Raw genomic sequence first — 18025 nt, 5'->3', positions numbered from 1 at the left:
CAGTTGCCTTCTACTCTGTGAAAGCCCACTTGTGGTGCCAGGTCCTGACTTTACTGCTGATGTGCAATTTGATCTGTACATCATCTCTCCTATCTCCAGTCACATGCTGTCAAAACTGCCATTGTTTTGGAACAGTGCAGCTTGTCAAAGCCAGGGATCAAATAGGAAAGATCAAGGAAAAAGAAGCTTTCAGAGACAAGGGGTCCAGAAATTCCTAAGTCCCTTGGATTTATCCCAAGTTTGACTTTTCTAAAAAATAGACTGTGGGTTTTTTCTATTCAGGAAATAATACTGTAATCACAATGATGTCAAAACCAGTTATCTTTTTATTAATTTTTCCATCCAGATATTTCTGTACCTTGTAGAGGATGAAGAATAAAAGGTTGAACAATGGATGGACTGTGTTGTAAGAGGTAGCTTTACACTTAAAATGTTTTTACAATTAGCAGCATGTCACTTTCTATAAAAAACAAAAAAGATGTGAGAATGGGTATTCCTGAAATAAATCAATGGTGAAAGAATTTGTTTTTCCAAAAGTACAAAGGTGAAAATGCATGAGTATAGCTGGAATTAATATGAAATTATATGCTTTAGATTAGCATAACAGTGGTTCTACCTCCAATAATGTAAATTGGAAGTCTGAGAAAGACATTTTCATCAGAAACAAAGCCTGAAACTTACCCATGTTTTGATACTTGATGGTGCACAGAAATGTGAACCTCTATGTTGCACTTTACATGAACTCATACACTTTTTTTTCCTGTACAGCTCTATTTATGCAGTTCTCTGAGTCAAGAGAATGATTTAATAAAGAAAAAAGAGATATGCAATGTCAGTAGATGATAGGAAACTATGAAGTCACAAATTTGGAAAGCTGAGAAATTGGCCAGTGTTGATTTCAGACAACATGAGGGGAAAGGCTTACTTTATGTCTATATTATAAAGTTATCCATAAGTATTCAGTTTGCATTATCTTCCACTATTAAAGGTCACAAATAATGATCTTTGAGAGTTTTTCAGCCTTTGCAGGTTTTCAAATTCTTGTTGTCTAGCTATAAAAGTATAAAATCAAAGATGTCGTGAGGTGAGAGAAAACACTGCAAGAAAAAGAGCTTACATAGTTACGATCACATCTGCCTGTGTTCTCTGGGACGTTACTTAGTCCCATTAAACCTGTCAAAAGTTTATCTGGTAGCACCTGCTCAGAAGAGATATCAGCATTGCTTATCTTGCTCTGGGGTTATTGTTTATTACTATTAGTTTTGAAATAAGTGAGTATGTTAAATTACTGTGCTCTGTTACTCAAATCAGAGATGTAGACCTAACATGCTCTCTTATTTTAAGGTGTACCGGGTTCTCCTGAATTTGTACCATTTAAGAGCGAGAGTAGAGAAAAAGGTGCAGATGTATTTTGCTATGCATATCAGCCTTTTTATAAAGGGAAATCCAAGTTTTGTATGTACTGAGAGAAATGGTTAAGCTTTTATTAGCCACTGCAAAATAAGAAATTGGTCAAGAAAAGAATGGGGAAAAATAACCTTGGCCAATCCAAGACTTATGTACAAACCTCTATGTGATAGACACCTTTCTGGTCCATGCAGTAATTACACAGTGGAATTGTGACCTTTGGAATTAGAACTGCTTTTGAGCTCTGTCATGTAAAGATCCAGTTTGGCCATAAAATACTTATAAAAACTTATGAAAGAAATTTGACTGAATGAGTCTGGTAGATAATTTAGAAACTTGAGTATCTCAGGCATTTTGCTGGATTTATACCTCAACATTTCTCTGAAGTGGTAGCATTGCCCCATCTTTGTGATGCCATTCACTAAGTGATGGCCTCAGGATCTTCTCCAAAGGATGGATTTTTGTTGTCCCTTTGTCTAACAACTAGAGAGTATGGAATAACCACAGCTGTCCGAAGTGTTGGGCAGCCTTTGTTGTCCACCATAAGAAATCATAACAGGATCTTGTCTTTTAAATGGTAACAGTCACCTCTGGAACTCAGTATCATCTGAGGTACTCAGTCACAAGCTTTTGGAATTAAACGTGTGTTTGTTAAGCCTTCCAAACAATTTAAAGTAACACATTATAGATTCGTCCATTTTCTCCTTTCTTCCTGAGTCTGTCTTTGTGAACTCCAAATACCTTGTAGGTTCTTGAAAACTTTCAGGAACAATTAAGAGTAAGTGTTAATCCTTTTTTATTTTTTTCTTGTGACTTTCTGTGTAAATTTAACAACTAAAAAGTTTTTCTGTTTTCAGGTACGTGTTAGATGATAAAATTCAAGTTTGGAAATGTCAATATCTCACTCAAGTTTATGCAAACATTTGCTCATGGGAGGTGTTGGCTTGCAATTCCTCAGTATTCAGTATGATTTCCTGCTGCCTGCCAAGTGGATACTGGTGCAGTCCTAACTGCAGGAATACACTGTTGCAATAATTGTAAACAACACATACATGAAAATTAATTTTAGAACAGCAACTGTCCTTTTCAATGTAAACATATATTTTTTTTCTGCCATAGTGGCAATTTTAATGTGGGCAAGCAGTATTCCATTGGATTTTCTCAAATTACACTGAGCAGGTTTCCCTTTCCCTTCCTACCCCAAGTATGCCTGTTTACTTCTAAGTTTAAAAATAAGTTGATTCATATGAAAGGTACTAAATTTTTTTAAAAAGAAGTTTGGGTTTGTTTGTTTTGTTTGTTTTGTTCGTAGTTCTTTGACTATACTGTTTAGCTGGAGAATTACTTCTGTTTACATACTTTCAAAGTAATTTAATTATTTTTTTTTACCAGGTAGTATTTAGGTAATGCTGTATGAAAGAATGTTGTGTGTTTTGGATGTCAGCGATAACTAGCATTGTACTGGCAGAGTTCAGAAGGTAGTGATTTGGGTCTTGCACTTGTTCTGTCGCTCTAGCAAGGTTCTTTGGCAATTGCTTAACTGCAAATACATGAAGAACCCTCTAAATTGCATGCAATACAAATACATTTATAAATGAACTTTAAGGAAGCAGTTGTCTCATGTAATTCTTTCAACATATGTACAGAGTAGAAGTCCATTTCTTCTGAAGAAAACACTGTTCTTGTTTGTTGAGGATAAAGAGGAAAAAAATAGGAGCTCTGAAATGAGGAGGTACACCTGTACAGAAAAGCAAGGCACGTGATAGTAAATAAGTAAGAATGTCAGTTATGCCATTATATTAATATTTTATGTCGCTCCTTCGTTTTCTTACTGTCCTCTCTTTTTAGTCTCTCAAAACAGGAATATTTCTGAAATCACTACAATTCAGCGTATGGATATATCCATTGTGCTCTTTGTAAGACCTTAAGTTCATTTGAAGAAAACAAAGTAGGCTTCTAAATCATTTAGCTGCATCTGAAAAATTTAGTTCACTTTCTTAAAGGGTTTACTTTAGAAAAATACTAACTTATTCCTGTAATTAATCTGTATTATTAGGAGAATTGTTTGCTTTGAAAGGACATTCAGAGATGGGTTCCACGGAAAGGTCTGTCACCAGTATCTGTTTTACTTCTCATTTTACTTTTAGAACCTGTTCAGTTTTGTGGTAAGGTGTCTGAGTGTCTGGGTGTACACAGCATATGACACAACTCTCTTTTCAACAAATGCTGTTACAGAAGTACCTTTTCCCTGCCCTTAAAAAAACAAGGATTTGAGATACTGCAGTCTAACCACATCAAGAACAAACTATGCCAGTAAACTTCTGATAAGTCATTGGTACCAGTTCCATTTTTCTTAGTCTTCAGAAACCCTGGTGTTCTCCACATACTTAAAAATGCTCCCTCTAACAATTGCCTAAAAATTTTTGACATTTAGATTTCAAATATAATCTTCTGATCTGGATACACAAGCATGGGGTTCTTTAACAATATGTGCGGATGACATTTTTCAGTAATCTTTCTACTTAGGTACATTTCATAATTCTTTCAGCACATTGTCTTACTTATACAGTCCATGATACTTGGCTGTTCTCTGTGTTCAGGTTCACTCAACAACATATAAAAAGTTTCCTTTTTTTACTTTTTTTTGGACACTGAAGAAGTATAGCATTGTTCTGCCAGCTATTTCTCAATAAGAAAAGACTTGTATGCATATTTGTGGTACGATAATATATCTTATGATTTAGAACCTGAAACTGAGCTATGAAGAGGCAGAAACCTCTTCCTAAATGAACCAGATGGTGCTTGATAGAAATTAATCAGGTAGACTTTTAAAATTCCTTGGAAGGAAGAAGTTCTGTAAGTGCAAATAATAAAACTAATGCTGAAGAAAATTGAAACTAATAAAGCTTTTATAAGAGTTTTCTCCATTATTCCTATATCTAGAGCACTTCAATGGCAGAATGGGAATTAGCTGTTTAATACTTTGTCTTCCAATGGAAATGGAAAAAAAGAGTTTAAAAATAGTTAGATATCGAAACATGCAGATAGAAACAGATACCATAAAATTACCTAAATTCTATTGAAACTACCTGAATATGTTTCACATATATGGCATGAAAGCCTGGCTACTTTCTTCCGTCTTAAAACCAAAAATCATCATCAATTTTTAATCTGGATTTTTTTTTTTAATCTTTCCAAATACTTTGAAAATTTGTCAGCAGGTAAATTGTTCTGTTATTTCCTAACTTTTGAGTATTTAATTTTGTATGTATTATATATAATATCTATATATCCTATGGAAACAAATCCAGCTTATAACCAATGAAAGTGAATGTCAAAAGAGATGTATGTGTCTGTGTCTGTCATGTCCCTTCATCTTCTTTTGTGTTAGTGTTTATTTTCTCATGTCATTGATTTCAAATTATTTAATGTCTTGCTGAAGCATGAGCCATTGAAAGTTTCAGGATATGGCATGTTGCAAGAGGAAAAATGTATGTTGTATATCTACTGGATTGGGCAATGGGTAAAGAAAGAGCTATGGACGGTCACTGTTTCAGGTAAAATGCTAAAAATTGATGGTAAAATGTCCAGTGACCTAAGTGGTTTTCTATCTGCTATATATGTGCATGTTCATTTTAGATATCAAAAAGGCAGACCAAGAGCTAATCACGTATTTCTCTAATCACATAAGACATGCAGAAGCTAAGTCAAAACATGGGTTTAAAAAATCAAAAGACAAAACAAGGTTTAACACTTATGATAACAGTAATATTGTATGAAGAGCCAGTTCCAAATCCAGGCCTCCTCCTAACAGTTCAGTCATTACTTGTCATGCTTAAAAGTCGTATATAGGAAATGGTAAAGTAGGGGACATTTGGCTCGTAGTTACAATGTGGTATTTACTGGTAATTCAGTTGAATCAACATATATAAATCCTGTTGCTAACTAAATCATGATTTCTCATCTGCTGTTCAATATGGAGACAGCTAATCTAATGTGAATAGATAATTGTCAGGCAAGGGCTTGTGAATACGTGTACCATTCTCTTGCTGTCTCTATGTTCAAGGTAAAGACATGCAATTAGATATAAGGGGACAATGAGAACACTCACAGACATGCATTGAAAAACAGAATGTATGACCTAAAGAGAGACTTTTTGCAGTGTCTTTTGTGGATAATACAATGATCTCAACTAAAGGAGGTGTCTTTTGAATTATCAGACCACCCAGATTTGCTATTGAGATAGAAAATATGTTTATAGAAAGATTTTAAGTGTGCTGTTCACTAATTCTTTTACTACCTAAAAATGTATTTTTATATGTCCTTGTTTTTCCCTGCCAATCACATAATCAGCTAGTCCCTATTTCTTTTCTTGTGGGGCTAAGCTGGCTTCCTCATTTTTGCAGTTCATCAATACAAAACTGATTTGAAGCTGAGCTGTATAATAATAAGCCTTTCAGCAGCCAGGCTTGACACTTGCCTTGTAATTAAGGCCTTGATGGTTGTGTTGATGGCAAATGAAAGAAAATGGCTTTGTTCTCAATTCCAGAGGCTTGATTGCTGGTTCTCGTTCTCACCTGAATTCGACCCATTCTGCATTGTGCACATGATTGCTGGAGTGTGAGTAATTGCAGTGCTGGCAGATGACATTTTCATGAAGCACACTCTGCACTGCTCCAGAGGGAATTTACAGAATTTATAGCTGGAGAAGCTCATCAAACATGGATTTAGGAAATGCCTATGTGAAAAGTGGGAGCCCACAACCAAATATCAGAGCTTTTCTTCTGACATTTGCTTTTACATAAAGGACTGTTTGCAACCTGTCTTACCTTATAGTAGCAGCCTATTCATGACTAGATTTTGTGATTAAGTGAAGTTACTGAAGTTTGTTAATGCAATTTTTTGCATGTTTTCTTGTAATTTTTTGTTTGCTTGGGAAAGTAGATGGAAAATGGTTTTCTCATTTCCATTCATATTTTTACATTTCCTTAACCTTTCAACTATTTAAAAATTTTCAGATGTCTCATGATATTTATTGACAACAATGTGTGCTTGGTTTTTATTTAAATTCTCTTATTTTCTCAACCTTTTTGCATTACAACATATTTTGTTTATTTTAAATGAAAATGAATGTACATTTTAAATAGTCACAAAGACTTCCACAATGGAAATATACTCTGTCATTTATAAATCAGTTATTTAGAAAGAAAACACTAGTGACTTTTATATTGACAAGTTCACAGATTTCAATGAAGGGTGTTTTGTGTGTTGTAAATAAGAATTTCATACTGAAATTTTGCATCACAGGTAACATATGCCATGATATGCATAATCTTTTCTTCCCTCTGCATTAGTACTTTTGCTTTTTCCTCTCCATCTGACAGTCTTTGTGCCTGTCTTCTATTAATCATGTTAGTTTCTGAGTCCCTGGTGCTTCTCCTTGCTCTTGTAACAAAATCACGCTGGGACAAATATCTGTAGGTTGTTGCTGTGCTTGTACTTCCCCTAGAACCTGAACCAACACAGACATTTTTGGAATCCTGTTGACATTTTTCAGTCACAGCTGCTTGGGCTGTCACTGACATTGCATCTGAAGATGCATGGCTGCTGTGATTCAGACGTACTGTTACACTGCTCTCTGCCTGGCAAGCCAAACTATCTGCATTTGGGTTTTAATATTTCTTGAGGCTTCTCCATCGTGGAAAGTTGAGAGCCTTTCCTCCTTGCAATTGGTATTACTGAAAGTCCTGAGCAATTGAATGATTGAAGGTTGCAGGTTTTTTTAATTAGGTTTATTGATTAACCTCTAGGAAATTTGGTGAGAAGTCGTTTGAATTTCTGCAATAAATGTTTGATCCAGAGTAGTGCTGATTATTTAAAATACACAGAAGAAAAAAATCTGAGGTCTAAGCTGATGATGTTAAACTGCCAGTTGTTTTAGGGCCTAACTTATCCTCATTTTGGTACTAGAACTCTGTATCAACACTAGTAAATGGCAACAAGAGGATAATCAATCTGAACTGCTGACAGTTGTTTTAATTTATGCTATACTCTTCAAGTTGTTGTGTAGCACAAGGGGAGATTTCCTAAGTGTCTTACATAAATCCATGGATGTTATGCTGCTGTTCGTTCACTAAAAATTGGGTTTTCTTGTAGTCTTGAATGGTAACAAGATGAAACCTGTTGTAAATACATCTTGGTTTTAGTCATATGTAAGAGATTTCCTAATATACTTTTAGTACAAGTGTTGAATTCTGCTCCTAATCTTAAGTGTTCCTTAGGGAATCACTTAAAACATTCAGGATCAGAACCTCTAAAATTCTTGGACATTTAAATCTTTTGAGAATTTGGATTTCAGAGAGTCACTTCTTGTCCTTTGAAGCCATGCAAATAATCAAGGTTTGAGGCTCAAGAACTGGAGACAGAAGTCTGTAGTTCATTGTTACAGCTCATTGTTATTACTGGAAAGCTGAGGTGCAGCCAGATACCTGAGCCCTGGCTGATACTCCTCTTGCTGGAATGTTAGGGACCTGTGCCCATTATGGCAGCCTTTTGAGGTGCAGTCTGCTCTCAGTTTCTTCCTCTTGCAACAATCCCACTCTTCTGTTGGGGTTTGAATGGCAACCCAGCCCCAAGAGGGGAATCTGCTGTTACATTTCACAGTGCCTGTAACAAAACAACCCACACCTGACTAGGACTTTCAGTAGAAAAAAGGCAGGTTGTCAACCCCTGTGTCCTTAGTCAGGACCTGGACTTAGAAAATTATTTCCTATGTGGGAATGAGACCTGGATCAAAGAAGAACATGGTGAGAAAACCCTGGAGATTTTTAACTATTTTTCAAATCTGTCGCAAAACAATGAACTCTGAAGAAAGGAATGAAAACAACAGTCAGTGGACTAAAACAGTGAAATATGGCAGTGAACAGCTTTTGAAACTTGCTGAATGAAGAAAAAAAGCTGCCTGATACCATTACCTTAATGATGGTGATGGTCTGGGACATACTAGGGACAGTGATCAAGTATTACATTATGCAGACTGATTTTGGATAATACTGGCATCTAACACAGCAGTTGTAGTAGTAAGAATCACCTTAATGGTTTAATGTAGAAGTTAAAATATTGCAAGTCATGGAAAATGTTCAAATGATACTCCTATGGCCTTCTTGCCACTGCCTCTGAACTTGAAAAGCTTCAGCTTATTTTAATAAATCTTTTTGTTACCCCATTTTAACATTCACTTTTTACACACATATCTCATTATCCTTCTCAACAAGACTGTTAATAAGAGCTGATTTCATTTTTGGTAACACCCATCTATGCTTTTCTGCCATATTTTCCTCCAGCTTCTCCCATTTGCCTCAGTGACCCATCCTTAAGACATCTTGTTCTCTTTCCTCCATCTCTCCTTCTGGCTTGTCTCTTTGCTTCGTGTCTTTTTCTTGGCAACACAAATGCGGTCTTCAGCATCTCATCACTGACTCTTAATTTCTCCTTCACACCTAGGGGAGAGAGGGTCTGCATCTCATGCTTTTTTTTCGGATTCATCGTGAGATGACCTTTTGGCATGTGACTGTGGCTCACCCATGGCTCAGCCCATTGCATGAGACCATTGACTATTTTAAAATATTTTTCTTTTTCACTGTCTCTTTCTATGAGTCTTGAACAATATTACTGTAAAGACCTGATCTGCATCTTCTGTGCCAGTTGCAAAAGCCATTGTTTCTCTGGCACCACACAGTGTGTTACATTATCTGCTCCTGTTTTATGATTTTCCAGCCAGCACAATCATCAACAGTTGCTTGTTTCCACTAAGAATCCTGAAGTTCTTGGACAATACAATGAGTGTGAGAAGTTCTGTAATTCAGGGGAGGTGTTAAAAGGGCAGAAGTTTCCTCCTTCCATTTATAAATGTTAGGATTCCTGTGGTTTTTGTTGCTTTTTCTTTTAAGGTAGCACCTCTATTTGTTATGCCTTTAAAAATCTTTTTGATCTAAATAGAGCTTAAGCTTGTCTATGTTGCAGTATCTGTAAATCCATAAGTTATTAATTCAACACCTGGTCTACTAGTTAGTCAAGCCTTTTTGCTTTCTCTTTTGATACAAATTTATCAGTACAGGGGTAAAACATGCTGAATTCTAAACATATCTCATTAATGATATAGTTTTTGTATCTTTGGGGACAAGTTGTACACCTGTTGGTGTATCTGCATCTGCAGATTACTCTTCCATTCATGAATGCTTTACATTCACTCTACTGAAATGCTAGTACAGCTCTTTGATATGCAGTTCCCACTGTAGCTGATACATCAGCCCACCTTAGTTTTTTGCTTTTGACACTATCAGAAGTCAGTCTGGTGTAGGATGCCCTATGAGTATCCCATGACCCATTTGAGGTCTCCTGTACCGGCATCAGAGGACGCCAAGACTTCGTCCTCTTAATGCGTATGTTCATAAGCATATTTTGATTTCCTGTCTATTTGCTATTGTAGGTTTGTGTTGTGTTTATGATCTGTAACTATTGCCTTGTCTGTCTCCAGTAAACTGTGGGATACCCCAATTTGCATCTGAGGCACTGCTTTAAGTAGTGATACCAGTTATTGTTCTCTTACCTGACAGAACTAGTGAATGCAAGGAGGAAAGAAGAGAGGGTTTCTGAGCTGAGATCATCTGAGAAATAGTCTGAAACCATAAATTGCTTTAAAAGGAGAGAGTAATAGACATGGGTACAATTGGCTTTAAATGCATTTTGGGATTAATTTAGTGCTCTAATCTGTTCACCGATAATTTGCAAAGAAATCCAATCAGTAGGACCATATTAATTTTTCTCCTCTATTTTCCAATTGTTTGTGCAGACAAATGTCAGCCTTACAGTTATCCTGTTTACACTTAAAAACAGTTAGTGTGTGAATAATCATGTATAGTTTTAGTTTTTGATTAGTCAGTATTTGTAACAACAAAATAATTGAAGGGCCATGAATAACTAGTAGTAAATACTGTTTTTCGTTTTGGGATGTATCATCCTGTAAGTATGAATGTATGTAAGTATGGTCTATAAATATAGACCAGTTTATAAACATTATTTAGACGTCTCTGTTTTGTTAAATGTCACTCAATTATTTGTATTTCAGGTAGGTCTTGGTGAGTACTCCACAAAGCAACAGTAAGTTTTATTCACAACAGTACTTTCCGTGATGTAAATCATTGCAACTGAGTATACATAATGGTAATTTTCAAGTCCAGAATGGTATTTTAGCTTGTATGATGTGCTACAAAAATGCTGAAAAGAACATTTCTTGTATATCTGCTACTAAAATCAGTGTAACACTAGCACAGATTTTCTTTTGGATTTAATTCAGTTACACATAGTTTATCTCTTGGTTCTGAGAATTGTAATATTAAATATCTTCATATAAATTACTATTTTGAAGAGGAATCAGTTGAGATACATCAATGTAAACTGGCCAAGGGACATAAGAACTTGCAGGTTCCAAGTGACAGCTGTTGGGGTGACAGGCTATGACACTGAAAGAATCTCTCTATACATGTTTCTTTTTTGTTTTGACAACAGTAAAGCATATCTCAGCAGAGTGATGTATGAAAATACCACTGCTCAATCAAGCTTTTTTGATATGGCAGAATAGGAGTAAGGCTTCTGTGTGCCCTTCCTCCTTGCCTATGTGTAAGTAGATAGGTGGCTGAAAGGAAAAGATAAGTAGCTATATACCTATCTGTCTGTCTCTAATATATCTGCATCTTTGCTCATTACGCTTAAAAGATGTGTCAGGTTTTTTTAAACATGGCTCAGGTACAACACTGGACCTTTTAATTCACCACCAAACTGAGACACTGGAAATGGATCCAATGTACAAATACAGTTTTCTGGACCAGGCTCTGTCTCTTTCATTTTGGTGTACTGAAAAGGCTAATTCTGTACTTCTTTATGTTACAGTATTGCACTTTTACTTTATTGTTCAAAAGATAATCTTGCTACCAAGTGGTTTCAGTTAAGGATTAAAGAAGAGAGAATAAAAATTTAACTTGTGACAAGAGATGGCAGAACTAGGCCTTATTCCACAGAAGAGTCCATAGATGCTCGGCACTTTCACCTGTAGTCATTAGATAGATCTGACCTTGGTGCACAGTAGGCTGTGTAAACAGCCTTGCCCAAAACGTGCCACATGATGCTTTGCTGCATTCACTGGTAATAGAATTCTTCTCCAATTGTCAGTGTAGGAGGGTATAACTAAATCTGCTAATAACTCTTGCTGTATATAGTTCATAGTTTGCAGTGTGTAGGTCTATAATCTCTAGGTTAATATTATTCGTTTTACACTTCCATTTTTTTTTTTTTAATCATTGACAAGTTGTTTTGATTACTTGCCCCCTGATTTTCTTCTGCTCTGGCTCTGTGGGTAACACCTTTTAGAGGAGATGTATCTGCACACCCAGCAGTTGACCTTGGAAATGCCTCCAAATCAACAGCTTTTAATGTAGTAGCCTTTCTCCTAACATTATTTGTTTTGTAGTAGGGTTTTAGGGTGCAGGGTAAAGGAAAACATTCTGACTCACCTAGTCCTGTTTGCCATCCTCCTACTTAAGGCAATTTTCAGATTCCATATTGTCCTGGAGGTGGACACACTGTTCACTTTGCAAGAGCCAGTAACAGTGCAAACACTTTGTGTTTTCACCATTCTCATTACCTTCTGTAGTCAGGAGAGCCCCGTTTTTTCACTCAGGTATCAGTGCACTGTTTCACACTTTCTTCAGTGGGCCTGAGTCAGGAGATAACTGTTTATCTACCCTGTGAGGGATGCATGCAGCCTCTCCAAAAGGTCTCCTCAGTGCCAGTTTTGTATTTTCCTCATTAGTGTTAAATCCGTATTTGGCAGCAGCTGATTCTTTGAACCATTCATCCTACCTAAGCTACACTTCACATAAGAAAACATGGCATCCAGTATTAACAGGGATGCTCATCAACTGCTTTTGATGATGGTATTCATAAATTTTCCAAGAGCACTAAATGTCAGCTTTGGGTATCTTCTTCCTTGAATAAGGGCACTCATGCTCCTATGTTTTTATACCAGATCACTTTTTCTTAATCATCGTTTTTTTTTTTTGTTTTTTGTTTTTTTTAATAGATAGAGTTTTATAAGATTAGGAAACATTTCTTTCAAAGCAGGGTTGGCACTAAGACTGTCTGTTGGTAGATCTACATGAAAGTTAATGTAAAATCTCGCAAGTGCTTATACTTTGTAGTTCTAAGTGTGTTGTTAGTGGAAGAAGGTAATGCACCAAATGGTAATGATAGGGAAAGCATTTTTTCACCTTAAATTCTTTGTTTTCACAGATGATTTACAACTTCTTATTCTGATTGAAAAAATACTTTATTTGCTATTCACCTAATGTTTTTAATTTAATTTTTTGTAGTTATATTTCTTGACCTTTGACTTAATGTTTGTTCTAGAGGTTGGGTTATGGTTTTATTTCCACTGAAAAGTGAGACAGATGTCTGTCTTATGTCAGCAGGAGTGGGACTAGGCCCCATGTATTTTTATTTATACATTATTTTGAATAATCAGAAGCATGACTTTAGTGCCTGTAAAATCATGTAAACTGTTACTTGTGCAAATCTGTTGATAATCACAAATAACCTCATATATCCTCATATGAGATAAAATATTTAAATAATTTTTAAAGCCCTATTGAAGTATTGGAAGTAGTTGTAGTTATCTCATCTTGCCTGAAGAAAACCACTAAAGCAAATTATTGCCAGAAGTAACTCAAGTCACCACCGCTGTTGAAATACACTAGAGGAAGTACACAACCTGTTAAAAGCAGGCAGTATTGCATGAGAGACACTTCCTTGTGATTTTATTTTAGTGATTCAGGTTTTTTCTGTACCTTCAGGGATAATAAGAACTGGCGGCTCTTCATGACCTTTCTGGGAATTGCTGGTTCTCAGCATCAGTCAGAATGTAACCTTTTTATGAGAATTTTCTTGTCTGCTACTAAAGTATCCACTGCTTATAAGGATAAAGGATCCGTTCCAGGTGTTTTTGCCATTCACTTGCAAAGTGCATCGCTTAGGGCATCTGAGAGCCCATGACATTTAATCTGTCTTTCAAATGTGCTTTGCTTAGGTCCTAAACAGTAAGGAGAATCTATACTTCAGCCTCTTGCAAGTACCTTATTTCTACTTCTACAAGGGTAACAATGTTTTTTTGGGTTCCTGAAACAAAGCATTATCATTAGTAGTGTATGAATGGATAACTGTGGGGGCTTTATTTTTCGGTATTCTCAGTGGCAAGCAAGTCATCTATGACTGTGTGCTCATTTGCCAAGCATTTGGTATTAAGGCAGGTCTCTAAATAGGTATTCCCCATGTGGAGATTTGTATATGCAAAACAGTATTCCCCGAAAACACGTGACTGCTATTGGATATCAGATCTTTGACTTTGAAGTAGAAGGTCAAGAGCACATAGTGGAAGCCAGCATTGTCAGAGCCCAAGGTTTGTCTTGACGTGTTTCAAAAACCAATTCATTTTTAGATCTGTTATTTCTCATTGTTTCCAAGAATTAAAAGTCGTAGGTACGCCTCAACAAGGTGGCATTGGGAGAAGACTGGAAAAAAGCTCACCCATTACTCTGATCTTTGGACATGTCTTAAGTTGAGCAGCGCGGACCTGGAGAGCGCGCGCGGTGCGTGTCGCTGCTGCGGCCATCGGCGGCCGCTGTCCGTGGTGCTGCAGCCCGGCCCCGCGGCGCCGGTCCCGCGTGGGCGATCGCAAGGCACCCCCCAACACTGCTGGAGGAGGAGAATCCATGAAGCCTTTCACAGTTTTGCTAGGACCTTTCTTCTGTAGATAATGATTTCTTACCTGAAGCTGTGTGTGTAATTGAAGTTACACAGCGTGTTACAGCCTCTTCCTCCTTAACAATAAATCTACCTATCCTTATGTAGGAAAAGTTTTGTTCTAAGATCAGAGGCACAGTAAGGTCACCATAAGGATGCATGCAGAACCGTATATAACATGCTTCTTTTTAACGAGGAAATTTTTGGTATGAATGGTTTATATATATTTCCTAAGATTAATTTACTCCCTCAGAATGCCACCTTAAAATAAAAAAAAAAACAACCTAACTAGAAATCAAGACATTTGAACTCTCATGAAGAGTTATTTGGTTTATGCATAATTTTATTTTAGCCAGTTGAATTATGCATGTGAGAAATTAATATTGAAACTCTGTCTTTAAATTATAAAATAATTTTATGAGAGAAATGATGATTCTTTTGTTTAAAGGCTCTGTTCCTGTGTATGATTTCGGAAATTTTCACATAAATTCACACATTATTTTGAAGATTAAAAGACCCTCTCTTTGTTTTTATAAAATTGTAAAAAAATAAGTAATAGTAATTGCATGTAAATATGTAGTGTATTTACATGAAAAGTTTGTTTAATAGAAAATAATACCGTTTTCCAATCTTACAGAATATTTCCTTGCCTGAAAAGTAGCAAATAAGGAACTGAGTACAGTATCTTTTAGAGGATTTATGGTAATGCTGGTGAATTTAGCTGAGCATAAACAGCATGGTGAGCCCCTCAGGGTCCCTTCATTTTCCTGACACACTCCACTGCTGCCCCATTAACACTTTGTCTGCTATTGCCATCTACTCAGTTTAATGAGTATCTTTGAATTTGAAGTTCTTCACAAGAAACAATAGCTAAAATAACTGATGCACCTACTGTAGCTTTCAATAGTGTATCTTATTCCCTTTGTAATTTTTTTTTAAAATAAAAAGTACATGTGTATTCTTCAGCAGTATAGTTGCATCATGACATTTTCTTTAATTACAGTAGATGCTAACAACAAGCACTGAGCAATGACTACAGATATGATGCTGTCTCTGTCTGTAGAAGGTAAATGCATGCTGAATAGCTGATAAAGAAGGCTTTTCCTTAGTTGAAAATTCATCTGGTTAGTACTGACTCTTTAATGTGAAGAAGGAATAGTTCTGCTGGAGACTTTGTGCTATCAAAGCAAAATATTTCTTCTAAGAAATCATAAGACAGAATGACTAGGTGCTGTTTTCTGCTATCTGTATTAATCCAGCTAACTGATGTAAAAGGTCAGTATGTGTCTCATTAGATTGGATTCCTAAAACTGAGTTTATCACATTCCTTAGTATACGTAAATGAACCATCTTAAATTATTAAACAGTAAGCCCTATTATCAGATGAGGGCTCAACCTGAATTAAAGTCAGAATAATGTTGCACTGGGATGCATTATAGGATCTAAGAACAATTCTGATTTTGCATTGACTATTAACTGATCAGCAAAAGCGCTCTAAATCACCTTACATATTCAGTAGATCTGGGAAGTCTTTGGAGGGCCAAATTAAAAATCTGAATAATTGAGTAAATTTCTATTCTAGAAAATTGAGGCAATCAGTTGGATATTGAAGCATGTGTTTGTATTAAATGCATTCATTGAAAGCATATTTTTAAAATCTAAAATAACATGTGAGTGATTTTCTGTGTCCTGGTAAGCTTGCTATCCTTCATTAAAGTTTTTTTTTGTTTGTTTGTTTTTATTTTTTAGAAAATGAGTCTGGAAGAAAATTGGTGAATCCAATCCAGAGGACGTACAAGCACTCTGACAGGCTCAGAGAGCAGAGTCTGTACCAAAGAGCAATTACCCCACCAAACGATTTCAGGTACAATTGACCTAAATATAGCACTCTCTTGAGATTATTGACAAGAGTTCATTTCCTGTAGTGCTTTTCCCATTTGCTACCCCTGGTAACCACTGTGATCATATCTGCCTGGTGCTGCATGACTTCTGGGATGCAGTTAAGGTTCTGCTGTGCATTATCTTTAAACAGACAATTCATGCTAAAAGAGTCATTTGCAGTTAAATTAGATGATGCATATATTATTCTTGCTGCTGAAGTTACAAAGAACAGGAACGAGTGCCTGAATCCTTTTGGACCTGGATGCACTAGAATTCTTTTTACTGTGAAATCAAAAAGGTAGTGCTAATTAATTGTAAATAAATAGGAAATTTTATTTCATTAAACAGTAACAGTAGAGTCAGATGTGCAGGATGGATAGGTTGGAAAACTTGATATTTCTTTCACTCTACATATATTTGTTCATAAAGTGTGAATTTCCCTATTGTCATCCTACTGTCTCCAGGAAATCAGAGTAGTTCTCATATGCTGGCATAAAAAACAAATGAGTGTATAAATTGAGTGTGTAAGTGTACAAAATGAAGTGGATGAACTGAATTCAGAGGCTCGTAATGATAAAACCCATTTTAGTATTGAGGAATGCATTTTTCTTAAGCATTGCTTGCAAACTTGTTTAAAATGCTGGATATATTTGCATTCCATGTATATGGAATATGGAGAGAATAGATGGCATTCCCTTGGTGTTCATCACAGGGATTTTTTCTTGAATCATTTTTTTTCTGCTGAATTTTTATTTGGAAAATCTATACATTGCCCAGAAATTCAGAAGGCTGGTATCAGATTCCATGCTGAGCAGCTGTTGAGGGACATCACAGACCTTTATGAGCTAATATCACAGGACACAACTGTGCTATGATTTTCCTGCATATCCCCTATGTTCACCCAAAAGAACACCAAAATACTTTTATTTTATTAGTAGAGTAAATTCTGCTAATAATCATAGGTCCCACTCTTCAAAGGAAACTCAAGAAGTTCAGTTGAAACCTGAATAATTTATAAGATAGAGACATATATACATTATATTGGTCTATTGACTTGGTTCCTTTGATGTTGATGGACAGTAGTTATAAATGTAGTTAAACTCAGAAATTCTATACTAAAATAAGATGAAGGATGAATCAGTTAATTGCATTAGACAGTAATTAACTTATTATAGGGAAAATTTGGATTAGATATAGAAGAAAATTTACCTCTGATTTATGTTTTGCCAATGTACTTCAAGGAGTTGATGAGACACAGTATGTCACAGTGGAAAGGAGTAGTAATTTGAAATGGAAGTGTAAGAAGAAGGTAGTAAAAGAATATGTGAAGGTGGGATGAAAATATGCAATGCATGAATGAATGGATTCTCAGCTCAGGTTGAGCTCATAGAACTTCTTGTGCTGTAGTTGGGATCGTGAGGAATCTGTGTAGTGCTTTCTGGTAGGCTGCTAAAGAAAATAGTTTTGAAGTTTGAGATGTGAGGGAATGTACATGAGGAATTTAAATGGATTCCTGAAAGGATCTTTCTGTTGTAGAGTCTTCTACAAAACAAGACGATTAAGCAACATGAGCTTAGGAGTGAAAAAATAAATCAGTCCTGCCCCAGCACAAAGAGAGAGAAAACTCATAAGAAGTTACCAGCAGCGCCAGAGTCTAAATTGAAATATTTACCTTCTTACATTTGGTATTTTGCAAACAGAATTTCAGATATTGACTCTTGCAGTGCTGAAAGGGCCTAATCTTAAAACTTGGTGATGTGATTTTTCCCATTTTCTTTTCGCCGTTTTCTTTTAGATAAAATGTATCTAAAGCTTGATTTTTTTATCTGCAGAGATTATCAGGGCCACACGTTTTTGTTAATGACTGTCTTGACATTCCAGAGAC

The 18025-nt window shown here is 36.0% G+C and overlaps 1 protein-coding gene across 9 annotated transcripts in view; it reads left to right on the top strand.

The window, feature by feature from the left end:
• The window catches only part of MYT1L (myelin transcription factor 1 like), a 315746-nt gene that overhangs the window by 69859 nt on the left and 227862 nt on the right, over positions 1–18025 (top strand). For all 9 annotated transcript variants that reach the window (XM_019282204.3, XM_010393362.4, XM_019282203.3 and 6 more), the window contains exon 2: positions 16009–16123. The gene's annotated coding sequence lies outside the window, so the exon portion shown is untranslated. The remainder of the gene's footprint in view (positions 1–16008; positions 16124–18025) is intronic.

This window comes from Corvus cornix, chromosome 3 (genome assembly GCF_000738735.6).
Source record: "Corvus cornix cornix isolate S_Up_H32 chromosome 3, ASM73873v5, whole genome shotgun sequence".
Taxonomy (NCBI): domain Eukaryota; kingdom Metazoa; phylum Chordata; class Aves; order Passeriformes; family Corvidae; genus Corvus; species Corvus cornix.
The sequence above is the reverse complement of the archived record's forward strand: the minus strand, read 5'-3'. Positions and strand labels throughout refer to the sequence as shown.